This window comes from Lynx rufus, unplaced genomic scaffold, assembly GCF_022079265.1.
Source record: "Lynx rufus isolate CCGP_SWC_20201006 ecotype Redwood Valley unplaced genomic scaffold, mLynRuf1.p SCAF_8, whole genome shotgun sequence".
Classification (NCBI taxonomy): Eukaryota; Metazoa; Chordata; class Mammalia; order Carnivora; family Felidae; genus Lynx; species Lynx rufus.
Window position 1 is genome coordinate 110,832,366 of NW_025814896.1, and position 18,268 is coordinate 110,850,633.

General features: G+C 37.9%; 1 protein-coding gene across 2 annotated transcripts in view; it reads left to right on the forward strand.

Annotated features, from left to right (window-relative positions):
* The window catches only part of STRN (striatin), a 91,777-nt gene that overhangs the window by 356 nt on the left and 73,153 nt on the right, over nt 1-18,268 (forward strand). The window lies entirely within an intron of this gene.

Sequence of the window (18,268 nt, forward strand, 5' to 3'; positions counted from 1 at the left end):
TTCATCCCGCCTCTTCGCTCCCTTCCGCCCCGCCCAGGACCCTTCCCCCCCTCCCCCTTCGGCCCCCCTCGTCCCCTCCCCCTTTGCTCCCGCCCATCCCACTCAGAAACCGCATCTTTCCCCCCTTCACCTTTGCCTTTCCCTGACCCCGCTGCCTTGACCTAGGTTCCCACTCCAGCCCCTGATGCGTTGTTTACCCTCCCCGTTCCTTTTCGTCTGCTCCTTCACACTCTTAACTCAGTCTCATTTCAACTCTCTTGCCGTCCCACATTTTAGGTCGTCCCTTTCAGTTAACTAATTGGGCTGACAGTAGTTTTGAGAGACGTCTAGCAAATCATCCTCTGCCCTAGTGAGTCCCATCCTAGGTCTAGAGATGTTCCCTGCAAAGGTATTGGTAGTTGGCTCCTGTCTCTCTGAAAGGGAGGTGACCAAAGCAGACAACCGAAGTTGTGTGCGTGGGGCCTTGACTTTAGGCAAGAAGCTGATGTTGGGCTAAAGTATTATGAGGGATATCAGCTCCTTTTTGATGTATGTAAACGTTTCTTCTCTTTTCCTCTTCCTCCACCCCCCCCCCCAACCCCCCACCTCCGCGTTTCTTTTAGGTATTTCAGATCATGAAGAACCTAGATGATCACCGTCAGGTGATGGTTCGGAGATGGTTTCCTATTCTCAGAATCTGAAACTTCCCAAGGGTTAATTTTGTGCCCAGTGTTTTGTGAGATTGCCTTGTACTTTGAAAGGAACTAAAAGGGACTTTAAAGTTGGTTACATTTCCTTGCATAATCTGCAAGATAAAGCATATCCAGGAAGGAGCTGTTGTGGGCTCTTAGAAGAAAGTGAGGCTGATACTTTACAGGCCATTCTGAATTGCTAAGTGTGTTTCCGAAGCTGATCTTAAAACTTCCAAGGCACACACCAATTTCACAAGGAACTCGAAGAACTGAGTGGCTGTGCCTTGCTGTTTTACTGGCTAATCTTGTACACTTCTGAAATCTGAGTATAGTTTTGGTTGGTGAAACACTTGAAGTTAAAATGCTACCCAGCGTGTCACTGTTTTTGGTAACGGGTATTTTCTTTGGCACTTAAAAAAAGAAAAGAAGGAATCTGTTAAATAGAAAATCATGTGCTGGAGCAGGGTGCTTTGGCCTAGTGGAAGTGGCTATGGAAAGAGGGAGTAGACAGCGTTTTAGTACCAGCTGTGCTTACTGCTGGCTGTGACCTTGAGGAAATCCTTTAACCTCTGTGAACTTCAGGTTCATCATTTATTTATTCAGTACTTTATTGAGTGCCAGCTGTGTGCCTCGAGGGCCTGGGATGAACACAACTGACAGAGCTTCGGCCCTCATAGAGCTTACGTTTTAGTCGGCAGGCAAAGAAGCGGCAAATGTAAGTACATAATATACCGAACCATAATGGCACCTTGGATGAGGAAAATAAATCAGGTACAGAAATAGAATGTGATAGGGACAGCTATTTTATTTGTTTATTTTTTTTATTAAGGTTGTTTACTTATTTTGAGAGAGCGAGTGAGCAGGGGAGGGGCAGAGAGAGAGAGAGAGAATCCCGTCAGCGCGGAGCCCGATCTGGGGTTCGAACTCACAAACTGTGAGATCGTGAGAATCCCAAGTCAGCACTGAGCCCCATCTGGGGTTCGAACTCACAGACTGTGAGATCATGACCTGAGCTGAAGCCAAGAGTCAGATGCTTAACTGATGGAGCACCCAGGCTCCCCGCGGCTTTTTTATTTTAGATGGGGTGGGTGAGGAAGGCCTTTGGGAGGAGTTGAGTGAAGCGAGGCAGTGACCCATAGTTTCTAAAATTTCTTCTCATTCTTTGTTTCCACAGTTCTATGTTTGTATTCTTTGGCAACTTTTTTTATGTCTGCCGTTATGTACTTTAGTATCTAGTCTGTTGGTATTTGTAACTTTTCTCAAAATGAATCTGACCATGTCTGTATAGTGATAAGCAGACTTGAATGCTTCATTTAAATTTATTAGTAATTCACTTTATTAGACAGTGCATTCCATAAATGAAATTGTGGATTTCAGACTTCAAGGAAGTGTTAAAGGCAGGCTTTAGCGTTAACGTTGTTCGGGTGTGGAGAATGATTTTTTTATGTGGCTGCTTAAATTTTAATTTCCAGTTTAGGGAAGGTGAGTCACACTAATTTGGTCAAAAACAAACAAGATAATAACTCTTCCCTTTTTACTTGTGGAGGTTCGGGAGTTTGCAGCTCATCTTACCCTTGTCCTGTCTCCCAGTTCTCCCCTTCCACCCCTCCATTTCAACTTTTCAATTTACCTATAATTGTAGTCACTCTTCAGTTTTACACACACATGCGCACACATGCTATTTCTGGGATTTTTAATGGCAAATGTTAAAGCTCAGGTAGGTTTCCAATTGGTGCTCCTCACACTGAAAGCACTACATTTTTACAGTATCTTTTCGTTTGTGCTTACACTAAATTAAGCATCCAGCGAGGAACTTTAAAAATGTGTCATATTTTCCAAACAGAACAAATAACATACTTTTTGGGAAGAGAGTTTGTGGGAATCTCACAACTGAAAACATATTTTTTTTTTTTTTTTTATCGTTTATTTATTTTTGAGACAGAGAGAGAGAGACAGAGCATGAACGGGGGAGGGTCAGAGAGAGGGAGACACAGAATCCGAAACAGGCTCCAGGCTCTGAGCTGTCAGCACAGAGCCCGACGCGGGGCTCGAACTCACGGACTGTGAAATCATGACCTGAGCCGAAGTCGGCCGCTCAACCGACTGAGCCACCCAGGGGCCCCTGAAAACATATTTTTAAAGTAATTTCTTTTTATCAACATCATTAAATGTGAACATATCCCTTCATTTTTCTTTTGCCATTTAAATTTTTCTAGAAGAAATCGGAAGTCAGAGAATGAGTGGTGATGAAATTTGGATTAATTGATGTCCTCTCTTTGGTTTTTAAATCTCTTCTCAAGTCATTAACACCGAAGTCAACAAAAATACCTTTAAGATTAAGTCTAATTGGTCTCTTCAGGAACCTGTTAGTCTTGCTCTTTCAGATTGTCAGGACAGAGTTGTGCAAGGCAATCCAAGCTGTCACCTACCTGGTCTGCCTTTACCACTTCCTCCCTTCTTCAGGTCTTGGGAGGAAGGAACCAGTTATACTGTGCTGTAAACTTGTCATTTTCCCCTCCTTGCCCATCTCAGTTAATGTAGAATTCTCTCTCTCTTTTTAAAAACATTTTTTTAATGTTTATTTATTTATTTATTTATTTATTTTTAATTTTTTTTTCAACGTTTATTTTCCATTTTTGGGACAGAGAGAGACAGAGCATGAACGGGGGAGGGCAGAGAGAGAGGGAGACACAGAATCGGAAACAGGCTCCAGGCTCCGAGCCATCAGCCCAGAGCCTGACGCGGGGCTCGAACTCCCAGACCGCGAGATCGTGACCTGGCTGAAGTCGGACGCTCAACCGACTGCGCCACCCAGGCGCCCCTGGTTATTTATTTTTGAGAGAGAGAGAACGGGAGCAGGGGAGAGGCAGAGAGAGAGGGAGACACAGAATCTGAAGCAGGCTCCCCAGGCTCTGTCAGCACAGTGTCCGACGTGGGGCTCGAACCCACGGACCATGAGATCATGACCTGAGCCGAAGTCAGATGCTCAACCAACGGAGCCACCCAGGTATCCCTAGAATTCTCTTTATTTTTGATAATCCCCCTCCTGCCTCACTACCACCATTCAGATGAGAATAGGCAGTTCATGGGAAAAGAATGGTTAGGGTTATTACTGAGCTTTATATTTGTGAAAGGAATTGGAGTTGGAATACTAATCATAACAATCGAGGGAAATTTCTTTATGTGAGACATTGAGCTAGATGACCTTCAAGAAGTATGCAGTCTAGTTGGAGTGATAGACAAGCAAGATGTAGAAAAATCAGAGTGTTTATCATTGTGGGGGCTTAGATTTTCTTAGAATAGCACAAAAGAGAGCTAGCAGTGAATAGGGAGAATAGCAAGAAGAAAGAACTTAATGAAGTAATGAGAACCTATTTGAAAATTACTGACTTAATAGAAAGCAGGCATGTAAATACAAAACAAAAACTATTGGCCCTAGATTTTGGGGGGTGTGTGTAGTAGGGGAGGCTCTGTTATTACCTGGAAATGTTAGAATTGTATGAAAAAGGTGATATGATTGAGTAGCTTAGGGCATGTGGCATAGAGACTGGAGTATTTATTAATCTGGATTTTGGCATTATTGATTCATATTTTCAGTCAACAAATGTTATTCACCCATTTTATGCCAGCTCCTGTTCTAGGCACTGGAGAAACAAGATGGTTAAAATAGATCCTACAGGCAGACAATAATGAATACTTACATACATAAAATGTTAGGTGGTAGTAAGCACCACAGTCATGTGGTTGGTATAAGGGGGATATGGAGTGCTTGGTGGGGTAGAGTGGGGAAGAAAGGCTTACCTGATGAGATGCCATTTGAGCAAGACCTGAAAAGGTGAAATTAAGGAGGGGGTGTTCTGGGAGGGCAGAGAGAACAGTAGGGGGGAAAGGAGCATGCTTGGAATGTTTGAGGAATAATGAGGCACATGTGGCTAGAGTAGAGGAGAAGAATGGAAGAAATGCCATACTGGGTCTTGCCCATTGTAAGGATGTTAGATTGTACCTCAGCCAGATGGGTGACAGTTGAAATGTTTTGAGTAAAGGAACAGCATCGCAAGGGTTTAGAATGCACTTGGAGGGAAGACAATGGTAAGAGAGTCATGGAGTCTAGTTAATAATCCAGGCTGGAGATGAACTAAGCTGGTAGTGATGAGATATGTGAATGTCTATTTTGATACGTATTCAAAATCTAATGGATTCTGAATGCATTTTTGAAGGTAGAACCAACAAGATGTGCTGAAGGATAGGATGTGACGTTTGAGGAAAAAGGAGTCAAGTATGACTCAAAATTATTTTGTCACTTTAGTTCAGTATTTCTTAGCTTTAGCTCAACCTTAGAATAATCTGGGGGAACTTTTAAAAATCTTCATTTCCTGTGCTCTACCCCAGACCAGTTTAATCAGAATTTTAGGATTTAGTGCCCCTGGTATTAGTGTTTTTTTGAGCTCCCTCAAGGGAGCACGGATTGAGAACCACTGCTTTAGTTGTTTGTTTCTGATTTTACATGTATTGTTTGGACACATCTGTTAGTATTCCAGATATGGATGGCTTTTTATAGAATTGGGATATAATTTTTGTTACGTTTCTATTATTCTTTCTGATGATAGCTAGCATTTTATTTTTAGCCAGTAGAATATTATAATTTGATTCACCTCCCTCTGACTGAGAGAGATAATGATAGAGTAATTTCTGAGCTGGAATGAACTTTGGAAAAAATCAGCTGCAACCTTCTTCCGCAGGTAAAGTGAGGCCCACAGAGAGGTTGAATGACCGAGAATGAAACAGGTTTTTGTACAGACTGTCACTTAAGTCTCCAGATACCTGTACAGTTTTTTCCAAGCCCTTAAATTCATTATCTTGCTTGATCCTTAGACCCTTCTGAGATAATCAGTCACACTAATGCTTACTTATCATTTTTCTTTTTATTTAAAACAACAGACCTGGAGATTTTACTCTGTTCCACTGTTTTCTAGCTTATTTTATTGTCTACATTTAATATTTTTTTCTGGACTTTGTGTTCTGAGTTTCATTATGATGTTTCAGGGTATATATTTCTTTTTATTTTATTTGTGACTTTGTTAGGCTCTTGAAAAATCTACATGATCCTCAATCATTATCTCTTTAGATTTCTGCAAAATCATCAGTCACTATCTCTTTATATTTCTGCTTTATCCCATTCTGTTTTCTTTAATCTTTAGGTCTCTGATTACATGTATTTTAGACCTTCTTTATCTGTTTATTCTGACTTATTTGCAGTCCATTAATTTTCTCTTCAGTTGAATTTAATCTTTTAAAGCCATCTGATAAGTTTCTAATTTTAATTATTACTGAAGTTCAGTTTGGTTGCATTTTAAATCTGCTGGATTTTTTCTTAATAGTTTCCTGTTCCCTGAAGATATCTTCAGGTTTCTTTTTCTTTAAACCGAGTGAGTATAGTTGTTTTTATAGGTGGTATATCTGTACTTCCTCTGCATGAAGTCTTGGAGATCTCTTTCTGTGGTCTCTTGTTTTTGCCGGTCCTTGTTCATGGTAACTTATTTCTTTGTATGCATAGTAATTTTTGTGTGCTGCTCACTGTCCTTGGAAAGGTGTTAAGACTAATCTGAGGTCTCAAATAAAGGTGTCTTCTTTAGAAGGTCTTTGCATTTGCTCTGATGGGTTTTTGGAGGCATTAACAATCCACAACCATTTTAAAACCAATTCATTGCTTGAGGTTTTGGACCACCCAGCTGATGCAAATTTTGGCCACAAATACATTTGAGGACCAGCATCCTTCACCTTTGCCTTGAAGGAATATGCTACAGGGTCTTAGCTAAATGTGGGACATATCACCTGTTAGACTTTTTACTCCGGATGGTCCTGGTCTTTAGTTTTTGCTCTTTGGGTCCTATAAGGCTGTCCAAACTTAAGGTTCAGATTTGTTCTGATTGGCTAGTACCTCTAGAGCAAAAGTGGCTTTTGTTCTCTTACCTTACTAGGTTCCCATTTTCCTTTCAATTTTGGCCAAATAATTCCTTACTTCTTATCAGCTTTGCCTTTTAAATATGTAAAAATATTTTGTCCAGAATATTTAACTGTTTTCAGTAGAAGAGTTAATTTGAGGCACTATTACTGAAAACTGAATTATCTTACTTTGAAAAATTGACAAATAAGAATGGTCCAGTAATTATCTGTAGAGAAATATAATTGATACTTTTTCTCTATTAAGAGATATCCTTATTTGACCCTAAACTTTATTTACTATCTAAGTTTACTTTTCTTTGAGTCCCAGTGGTGGGGGGGAGACTACAACTTCTCTCCAAAATCTTGGTAAAATTAAAGCAGAATTTAAAACAAACAAACCAACCCCTTTATTAATCAGCCCTTGATTGGTGTTTGAAAGTCCAAATAATCTGGACTGATTTCCCTTTGTCAGCTTACTCTCCACTTGATGTCAGGCTTATTTTATTTTATTTTGTTTTATTTTATTTTATTTTAATTATTTTTACTTAAAATTTTTTTCAAAAATTTTTAATGTTTATTTTTTTAGAGAGAGAGACAGAGCGTGAGTAGGAGAGGGGCAGAGAGAGAGAGAGAGGGAGACACAGAGTTTGAGGCAGACTCCAGGCTCTGAGCTGTCAGCACAAAGCCCAACGTGGGGCTCAAACCCACAAACCATGAGATCATGACCTCAGCCGAAGTCGGATGCTTAACCGACTGAGCCACCCAGGTGCCCCAGCATACTTTTTGATTTATGAATGTTACTAATGGATTCCAGGTTTCAATTCTGGGCCATTAGAAATAAACTTGCCCTTGGGATCTTTGGAGTTTCTTGCTTTAGTGGTCAATTTGACACAACAGTCTATTGTCATTGTCTCTTGCAGTGTGGCTGTGGAAAGTATGGGCCTTAGTTCCATCATTTCCAGTATATAATTTTTCTGGGCCCCATCTTTGTTTGTAAATATAGCCACCAAACAGAGTAGTTGTAATTTTAAAAAGATAGAGTATGCAAAGTTTGTGACCTATAATAAATGTCCAATAAGTGGTTTGCTTTTGCTGGTTGAGATTTCTGTGGAGAGAATGCTTTTAACTGTTTTATTTATTTATTTACTTACTTATTTGGTATTATTTATTTAAATTAAACTTTAGGAGCCAAGAACTAGTTTAAGTGATGCATTTGGCATAGTGGCTACTTATGCCACTGTTAATAGTGATAGTAAAACTGACAGTTTAATAATACTGACAATAAACCGACAGTATCGGAAGTAAGGAGCAGGCTAGAGATGTAGTAGTAGATGGTAATAACTGGAAAGCATTGAGGACTGGAGATAGGAACAGAGGAACTTTGCAGTTCAGGAGAGAAACCTGAGGCAGGAGAAGAAGCTAAGGAAGGGGGTAGAAGAAAAGAAGAGACAGAGAGGGAAGAGAGGTGGGGAGAGCAGAGACAGACAGGAGGAAGAAACTGTACACATGAACCTGTTGTTAATTCCTAGAGTATGTATTGTCTGTAGTCTTCATCTTAGCACATGTAACTGTAGAATTCTAGGGCTGACAGGGATGCGCGTGTGCACGTCCCCTCTCTTTGCCCTGCATAGCTCGACTCCCAATTTTCTATTCCCTTCATTAGACTAAGAATATTTTACCTCCTGTGGGACCTTAGAACTTGCATAGTCTCATCCCTTGTTTTTTGTTTTTTTTTTTTTTTTTGGTGTGGTTTACAAAAGTGATATATATTTTTTTCTACTTAATTTTATTTATTTATTTTTTAAAATTTGCATCCAAATTAGTTAGCATATAGTGCAACAATGATTTCAGGAGTAGATTCCTTAGTGCCCCTTACCCATTTAGCCCATCCCCCCCCCACAACCCCTCCCGTAACCCTCAGTTTGTTCTCCATATTTATGAGTCTCTTCTGTTTTGTCCCCTCCCTGTTTTTATATTATTTTTGTTTCCCTTCCCTTATGTTCATCTGTTTTGTCTCTTAAAGTCCTCATATGAGTGAAGTCATATGATTTTTGTCTTTCTCTGATGGACTAATTTCACTTAGCATAATAGCCTCCATTTCCATCCATGTAGTTGCAAATGGCAAGATTTCATTCTTTTTGATTGCCGAGTGATACTCCATTGAATATATATACCACGTCTTCTGTATCCATTCATCCATTGATGGACATTTGGGCTCTTTCCATACTTTGGCTATTGTTGATAGTGTTGCTATAAACATGGGGGTGCATGTATCCCTTCGAAACAGCACACCTGTATCCCATGGATAAATGCCTAGTAGTGCAATTGCTGGGTTGTAGGGTAGTTCTATTTTTAGTTTTTTGAGGACCCTCCATACTGTTTTCCAGAGTGGCTGCACCAGCTTGCATTCCCATCTCATCTCTTGTTGTATCAGTTAGGGCCACAGAGAGAATAAGTAAATGGTCCTTGATCACTCTGAATTGGTGGGGATTGACTTTAGAACCCACGAGTCGTACTACCCAAGCCCAGACATTGTTCTCCATACATCATCTCCTTTTATTGGTCCCTTACCCTGTGTAGCTGCTTCTGATCTGAAGTAGCCAAGTGAATTACAATATTTAGATGATTAAGTATGCTTTGAGTAGCTGTCATAATGTAAATTCTTATATATTTCAAACTTCAAGCAGAACAACTTAGTGAAATGATTGCATTTTAAGGGGCTCAGGAAAGTTTTCAACGATTTGTGTTCGTCAAAGGTGTTTAACAATGTGTCACTCTAGTTTCTTCGAATCGTTTTATTTTTGTGTAGAGAATACTGATGTAAAATGTTTATTTCTTTAAAAAAGTCTGCAAATTCGGATCTTTTCCAGCTTGTTCTGAGGGTAGCCTAATTATGTTGTGTGTGTGTGTGTGTGTGTCTGTGTGTGTGTGTATGTGTATATCTCTATATACATACATATATATACTAACTACGCTATATACAGGCACATGTATGTATATACTAACTATATATGCTATACTATATATACTAAACATTATATTAAAATATGTATACATGTATATTTTATACGTATTTTATACATATATATGTATGTATATTTTAATATAGTTAGTGTTTATTGATTGTATATCACCTTTTGTGTAGTGCTTTTGTTATTAGGTTATTCTCAGCCCATCTGTTTTACATATGCTGTTTGAACAGAATAATAATGTCAACCATGTATTTGCTGTTATGCATTAAGGTATTTAAAGAAATAAAATCACTTTCTTTGGCAGACAGTGCTATTTAACTTTTATAACAAAAGTACCTTATCTAAATAAGATGATGGAATATTCGAAAATACTGATATGCAAGAAGGAAATTTTATTGTAGACTGGCTTAGAAGCAGTATGGCTCAAGGAAAAATGAGTAGTGTTCTGTTTTGTTTTATTTTTTTTTTAATTTTTTTTTTTAACGTTTTATTTATTTTTGAGACAGGGAGAGACAGAGCATGAACGGGGCAGGGTCAGAGAGAGAGGGAGACACAGAATCTGAAACAGGCTCCAGGTTCTGAGCAGTCAGCACAGAGCCCGAGGCGGAGCTCGAACTCACGGACCATGAGATCGTGACCTGAGCCGAAGTCGGACGCTTAACTGACTGAGCCACCCAGGCGCCCCTGTTTTGTTTTGTTTTGTTTTGTTTTGTTTTAGATAAGAACAGGAGAAGAATAAGGAGTAGAAGCCCTGGAATTAAGGGGAGCGCTGGGAAATGTTGAAGAAGGTTGGGTGGAATAGGTATTTTGGGTGTGGTGAATAGGTTCTTGGCATGACTGCACTACAGAGATCCAAGGAAAGGGCCGGGGGAGTGTTACACACAGGCTTCATTAGCACTCATTTACATATGACAGAAATTGGATCCAATACCAGCATATCTAGTTAGGAGAAATAAGTAAGATGTCAGATTCCATAAGGGTGATACCAATTTCACCTGATGGAAAATTACAGCCCAGTCTGGGACTTGCTCTCAGTTTTTTTGTTTGTATTTCCTAAATGAGAAGGTTCAGCAGTAAGCAAAGCCTAAATTATATGCACAACCAAAACCTGCTCCTGAGGAATGTGGATTCATGTAAAGCTAAAAGGGAACAAGGAGGAGCCTGGAGATCTGGGTCAGCACACTTATTGAACTTCAAAGAGTCCTTACTTGGGGAAGATGGTACCATGGTCCCAGTACTTTAGCTTTTGTTTCCTCTTCTTTCCCCTCCAACAATAATAACAGTTTTTATTGTTGTTGTTGATCCCTTACCATGTGCTGGGTACAGTGTAGAGCACTTTACACGTGTGATCGATTTTAATCTTTACAAAGCTCTTTGTGGTAGGTAATAATTATTCCCTAACTCATAGAAAAGATAAATAATTTGCCATAAGAAAAGTTTGAGTGGTGGGACTGGGCATGGTAAATGGAAGGAAAAATATTTTGACACTTTTCTTGTTCTCATGCTTTTGAGTCAATGTATAGGGTTGGGATATTTTCACTCCCTTGTCTGCCTGGTGAATTTCTAATCCTCTTCCAAGTTTCATTTTACTGTCTTTGGGAAACCTCCAGACACAGTGAAGTTTCATGCTCCCCTAAGAGCTTGTATAAATAACAGAAACACCATCCTGATCAGTGGTTGGGCAGTTAATCTGGTTGAAATGATACCAAGTCATTTAAGTTAAAAATAATATAAACGCATAGTCATTTGTCACTGTAAGACCAAGCCCACCTGCCCTTCACTTTTTTTTTTTAAGAACACTGATTGGAGTTGTGTGTTGTCTTTCTTGAAAAAGCTACAATTACAATACATTGGTTATGATTTCTGGTTTTGGTTTTCCTTGAGTAAAGTATACAGTACAGAATCCTCGATTTTTATGACTTTTCCCTAGTCTTTCACAGTTGTGTCACCCACATTTAATTTGATAGCAGGTCTCCTGCTTAGTAGGTCTCCTTTGTTGTGTTGTCTTCCCAAAGCATTCAACTTAGTTTTTCTTTTCATACGTATGTTTTATTGGTTTATGTAATGTTTAATTGAATTATGTAATCAAAGCAACAAGTGCAATTGGCATAAACAGGTTTGGGAGGAAACCAGATTGACTCTTGGTGAGCTTATACAACTTGACTGAAAACGCAGTGTATGGGTGAATTATAAAGAATAGCATACTCTAGCTATGAATACTTAATGTGCCCCGGGCGTTGGGCAGTGTTTTACCAAGGGACTGAAGAATACTGGTTAATCCAGAGGTTTGGTTAAGAGAGGATTAGTGTTGAGAACTTCTGTGTCTCAGTTATACCACCTGTCTCCTGCTTTGTGTGTTTGTTTCCTCACTAGGTTTTGAGTCACTTAAGGGTGTTTTAAGGTCTAGCAGTTAGTGGCACATAGTAGCTGCTTACTAAATGGTTCTTGAATGAACGAATCATATATTAGACTACACTGTTACTGAATATGTATTAAATATATGTGTTTAAATATGTATATTATGTCTCTCAGCTAAATTGTCATAAGGGCAGGTCCTGTGACTCAGACATCTTTGATATTTACAGCATTTGTCAATTTTGTGAGTGTACAATATATGTTGGCATATATGGGAGCAGAGGGTCTGTCCCTCTTTCTGCTAGCTAGTTCTGTCTTATGACTTCCCTTGGAAAGGGCCTTTTAGAGCAAGTAGTGTCTGTATTCTGTTGTGTAGAGAGCATTGCCTGGGCCCTGCCAAGTCATTCTGACAGAGCTCATTTTTAGGGATGCCACTGGCTTCATAATTGCAGGTTGATGTTAGCTGCAGCAAATGGTGCTTGGGTTTTGGTAGTTGTGAGTGTAGGTTTGTTTTCTTTTCCCTTTGTGTGTTAAACACTGACTGCCAGGAAGTGTCTTTGGCATGGTGTCCTGAAAAGTCTTTACAATCAGCAGGGTCACATAACATTTTTTTCTTTTCTAAAATCCATGCGTTCAAATTTTATACACGTTCCTTATTCCTTCTAAATAAATAAGGAATTATTTTTTTTCTGTGAAGATGAATCTTGCTTTAAATAAAATATATAGTTTTCATTACTTTGTATTCTACTTTTCCAATTGTATATATAGTTGCATTATTAATATACTGTGATTTTAAACTTTTTTGAACTCTGCTACTTTAATAAAATAGAAATGCCCCAGTTATCCATAATTTAGAATTAAAATTCGGACTTTTTTTTTTTTTTTTTTTAACCCCTAAGCCTGCTTCTTTTCATCAAAGATGAACGTTTGGTTTTCCAGATCCTTATAGCTAGCCAAGTGAGAATGAACACAAAAAAGCTGAAGTATGGAAATACCAAAGTTGCCAAAGCTTCATAGAAAATACATTGTGGTTTAACAGTGGAAAACAAGCAGATATAGTTCCAGCTCCTGTAGAGCTTATCATCAAGTGATGATTCTTAACTTTAGATAGACCTGAATCCATTATGCCAGTGGTAGTATCCACTGTGGCAAGGCCATTTTAGTTTTTCCCATTTAAAAACCAACCAAGCCGATAGGGATAATAAAAGAAACCCCTTTGTCAGCAGTCTTACCCATTAGTAGACTATCTTGTTCTCTTTCATTTCGATAGGATGTTCTCAACATCCTATCTTGTTCTCTTTCATTTCGCTGTTATTTTCTCTGTACAGACCACATTTAGGACCTTTGGTTTTCTACTAGTCTCGTTTTCCTCCCTCTCAGTTTCTTTGTTCTCTTTCTCTCTCTTGGGTTATTTATTCCTCAGTCTCTTATGATCTTGCTTTCAGGCCACTGTTCAGATACTTGTTTGCCAGATTATACTGTTTGTTTTTTTGTTTGTTTGTTTTTTGTCCCCCACCCCCCCAGCCAGCTGTTTCTCTTTGATTTGAATCTTCCCACTCCAATTGATTGCTTTTATATAGATAGATGTCTTATAAAATTATATCTCTAGGGGCGCCTAGGTGGCTGGCTCAGTTGGTTAAGCATCCGACTTTGGATCAGGTTATGATCTCGTGGTTTGTGGGTTTGAGCCCTGCATCGGGCTCTGTGCTGACAACTCGGAGCCTAGAGCCTTCTTTGGAGTCGGTGTCTCCCTCTCTCTCAAAATAAATAAACATTAAAAAAAAGGTACTCTTTTTTCTTTTTGCCTATGGTAGGTTTCAAATCTCTTCCATGATTAGACTCTTTATATTTCCTACCTATTAGGGTACTGTTCCTAAACCAACATAGTTTAATCTTGCTTTGCACATAAGCCACGTCTGCTTTTTTTTTTTTTTTTTTTAATCATTGCTCAAAAAGTTTCATCATTCTGGAATGTCCTTCCACCACCTCATAGTTTGTATTATTCTTTCAGATTTATATATTTCTTTATTCAGATTTAGCTTAATCTCATTTCCAACATGAAAAGTTTTTGGTTTTGGTTTTGATTGTTCCTTTTTTAATACTTGCTTTGTCATTTGGCACTTAGGATGTGCTATCTTTTACTGTTTACTGCTTTTTATGAATCTGTTCGATTAATTTAACAAATGTTTATTGGGCATCTTCCACATGCAAGTGATTGTTGTAGGCATTGGGAATATAGCAATCACTTGCACAGTCTCTGCCCTCTTGGAGCTTTAGCAGCTTCCTTTGTACCACATTTTTTTTTTTAATTTACTTCTAATACCTAGTGCAGTATGTATTAACATTATGTGTTAATAGTGATAATATTACAGTTGGGTTCAGTTTTGCAAAACGGAGCCCAACTAATAAAACAGAAAAAAACCCTGCCTTGCTGCCAACCAAAAACCACTGATAACTATAGAGAAATCGATAATTTTTCTGGAGAGTGAGGATATCTTTTGGAAGGTGGCTGTTCTCTTTGAATTCAATTATAAGTTTTTTTAAAAATTGGCCAAAGTAATACTGCCTTTGAAGATAGTAATTCAACTGTATATTATTAGTCCCCCATACAAATAAACAGAATGCAAACAGAAATAGAAAAAAATATTCATTGTCTTGGAATCAGGACTTAACTCACATATCATTTTGTTTTCCACATATCACCTTCAGTTCCGTATAATCACAGAGTGTTAAACTGTTTCCTTGTATAGTTAAGGAAAGTGAGGCTCAGAAAAGTTTAATAAGATCATACAGATTAGTGAGAGAACCAGGAGTAGGAATCTCCCAATTCCCATATCAAAGAACATTGAAGTTTTGTATAGTATATTTTAATAATTGATGTGTGTAGTTCTGGTCCTGAGTTACCAAGAAAAATTATGTTCCCTGGTTTTTTTTTTTCCCCCAAAACAAAAGCAGGAATTTGTTGATCTTTAAGATTCAGTGTACATCAAAGCTTAAGTTTATCTCAGGTATTTTTTATGTGTGTCTAGTAAGTCTTTACTATTTTCCCTACTTTGTGTTCTCTTGGTTTCTTGTTTGAATAAAAATGGTTACTGATATTTTGACCTTATTTTATATATACATTTTTTAAATCAGGAAATGAGTGTTTTATGAAAATCGGGTAGTTGTTAATAAAAGCTTGTTTTTAATAAACTTGACTTCCCTAGTTAAGGAGTCTGTGCTGATTTTTTTTAAATGTTTTTGTAAGTTTGCTATATTGTGAATTAGAGATTTAGAGCATGAATCACTGACTAAAAACCACCAATTTTTCTATAAAAAAAGTTTTAAGTTTTTAATTTTTATTAATTTTTTTAATGTTTATTTATTTTTGAGAGAGAGAGAGAGGGTGGGGCAGGGGCAGAGAGCGAGGGAGACATAGAATCCAAAGGAGGCTCCAGGCTCTGAGCTGACAGCACAGAGCCCAACATGGGTCTCGAATTCTCGACTGTGAGATCATGATTTGAGCAAAAGTCGGATGTTTAACCGACTGAGCCACCCAGGCACCCCAAGAAAGTTTTTTTTTTAAGTTTATTTATTTTGAGAAAGAGAGAGAGTGGGAGGGAAGAGGTGGAGAGAGAATCCCAAGCAGGCTCCACACCATCAATGCAAAGTCCGACGTTGAGCTCAAACCCACAAACTGTAAGATCATGACCTGAGCCCAAATCAAGACTTTGACACTTTTAACCAACTGAGCCACCCAGGTGCCCCCCAAAAAGAGAGTTTTAAACTTTATTTAGAATTCAGAGTTAAACTTAGACTTTATTTTTAGAAACTGTCTAAATTTTACATGTGGCAATACTAAAAAAAATCGAGAGCTGGACAGTGGTTAAGGTGGTAAAAGCAGATTTTAATCAGAGACTATTGTAATAGGGGGAAAGAGATCTCAATGGGCCCAATTCTGAATACAACAAGGAAAATTGGGAATTTATAGCCAGGGCCAGGTGGTGGTGGTGTCAGTGGATGTAAATTATGAAGAGTAAACATCAGAGGTAGGGGGATTCTGGCTAAACTGACAGAATCTGACAGGATTCTTGCTGAATCCAGGCCAGAGTGACCAAATGTCACCTGGGGTACCGGGGGGGTTGAGGCATTTGATCAGATATATTGAGGGTGAGGAGATATTGAAGGTGAGGGATTCTTGCCAAAATGACTTACAGTGAGATTGCTGCAAAAATTGGGGGATGTGAAGGTGGACGTGGAAGTCTAAAGATCTGGCCTCGTGGAGCAGAGGGCTCACAGGAGCCTGACTGAAGTTTGGTTGAGGAGAGACTCTTTGTCAGAAGAAATGATTTCTTTAAAATAAGAATAGGTGTACATGTGAAATACAAGATACTCAGCCATATCTCTGGTATCTCCCTCGTTCTAGTCCTTGTCACAAATGTACTCTTTAGAGGTAAATTCTACTAACAATTTAGTTTGTGTCCCTACAGAATTTTATGTGTATGCACACACAAACACACACTTGGGCTTTTCATTGAACTTGCATTTACTTGGCAATGATCACTTATTGCCTTTCTTGTTTAATCTATTTTTATCTCCATTCTCGTATTCTCCTTTCATTTTTCTTTATCTTTGTAAAATATTTTTTTCTGTACATGTGCTTTTTATTTACAAAAATCAAATTATGTCATTTTTTCCTCTTTTTAGAAATATCCATTTGTGATATTTTGTATACATTAACTGTGTTACTTTGAACTGTTTGAGAATTTCTTTAACATAGTAATGGTTTGTTGGGCACGCATAAACCTAATTTGGCTAAATTGCCGATTGCTTTTGAGAATGACTGCCCTTTCTACATTACCTACCAGAGCATGATCACATATAGCTTGGCATTATCTAGAATTCTACTTTTTTGCTAATCTCATAAATATAAAGTTATATCTCCTACTTATATTAGCTTGCATTTTTCTGGTTATCACCAAGATCAGGCATCTCTTTCTGAGCTTGTTAGCCTTTTGGGTTTCCTCTTCTCTAAATTGCTTATTCATATCCTTTATGAGAGCATGGAATATCTATTTCTTGAGATCATCTTCTGTCTATATTAAAACTAGGATTAGTTTTTCTTCTTTTTCTATAATTTTGGCAATTTTTCAGGTTAGTGTTACAGTTTTAGCAGGAAACAGAATGGTAGTTCTATTTATTAAAGCTAAATAAATCTAATACTTGTAGAGTAGGTTAAGATAAAGTCATTGGGATTTGTATTTATATTAGGAATATTACTTAAAATAATAGGCATTGTTTTATGTAATGGATTTAATTCTAAAAAGGCATGTTTTCTGGATCTTATTCTCTTACAAATTAAAGAAGGAATATATATAAACACACTCATAGAGGTATCTACATACATATATCTGTAGACACACACATACTGGTAGCTACTTTAGCTGATTTGGGACATGTCATAGGTTTGTGTATATGAAAATCAAGGTTACCAAAATATATTTCTAGTCTGAAAGCTGCAGTCCTGCCTTGCCTACTGCCTGTAGGGCATGACCACCTTAATAATACAATCAGCAACATATAAATTTACATTTCAGTCTTACCCTACTTCACTACAAGGTCTTTAAATTTAACTCTCTAGCATCTGTGTTTTCTTCAGATCTCTGTTAGTGTACACATTTATGTTTTAAATGTGATTGGTTTGGGGGCACCTGGGTGGCTCAGTTGGTTAAGTGTCCAATTTCAGCTCAGGTCATGATCTCACGGTCTGTAAGTTTGAGCCCCACATCAGGCTGTGTGCTGATAGCTCAGAGCCTGGAGTCTGCTTCGGCTTCTGTGTCTCCCTCTCTCTCTGCTGCTCCCCTGCTCACACTGTGTGTCTTTCTCTTTCAAAAATAAATAAACATTAAAAGAAGAAATCTTTTTAATGATTGGTTTGTACATAACTATTTGGTGTCTTTTTTTTGTTTGTGTAACAATGAAATGAGTTAATAAAACACTCAGAAAAAATATAACAGAGGAAGAACTCAATAAAAAATGGCTTTCGTTAATTTTATGTATTCATATGTATATATGAATACATAAAATTAATATATGTATGTACATATATATGTGTGTAAATATATATGTGTGTAAATATATATGTGTGTATATATGTATGTATATATATATACACAGATGTCATATTTGCTTATCTTTCTATCTCTGCATACAGGAAAGTTCAGAAGAGAATTCAGCAAACTGTTCACATTGATTATCTCTAGGTAGTGGAATGGGGGTAAAGGAATGGATTTGCTGGTTTTGCCTTTATATGTTCATATAAAGTTTGAATATTTTCCCCCAGGTTTT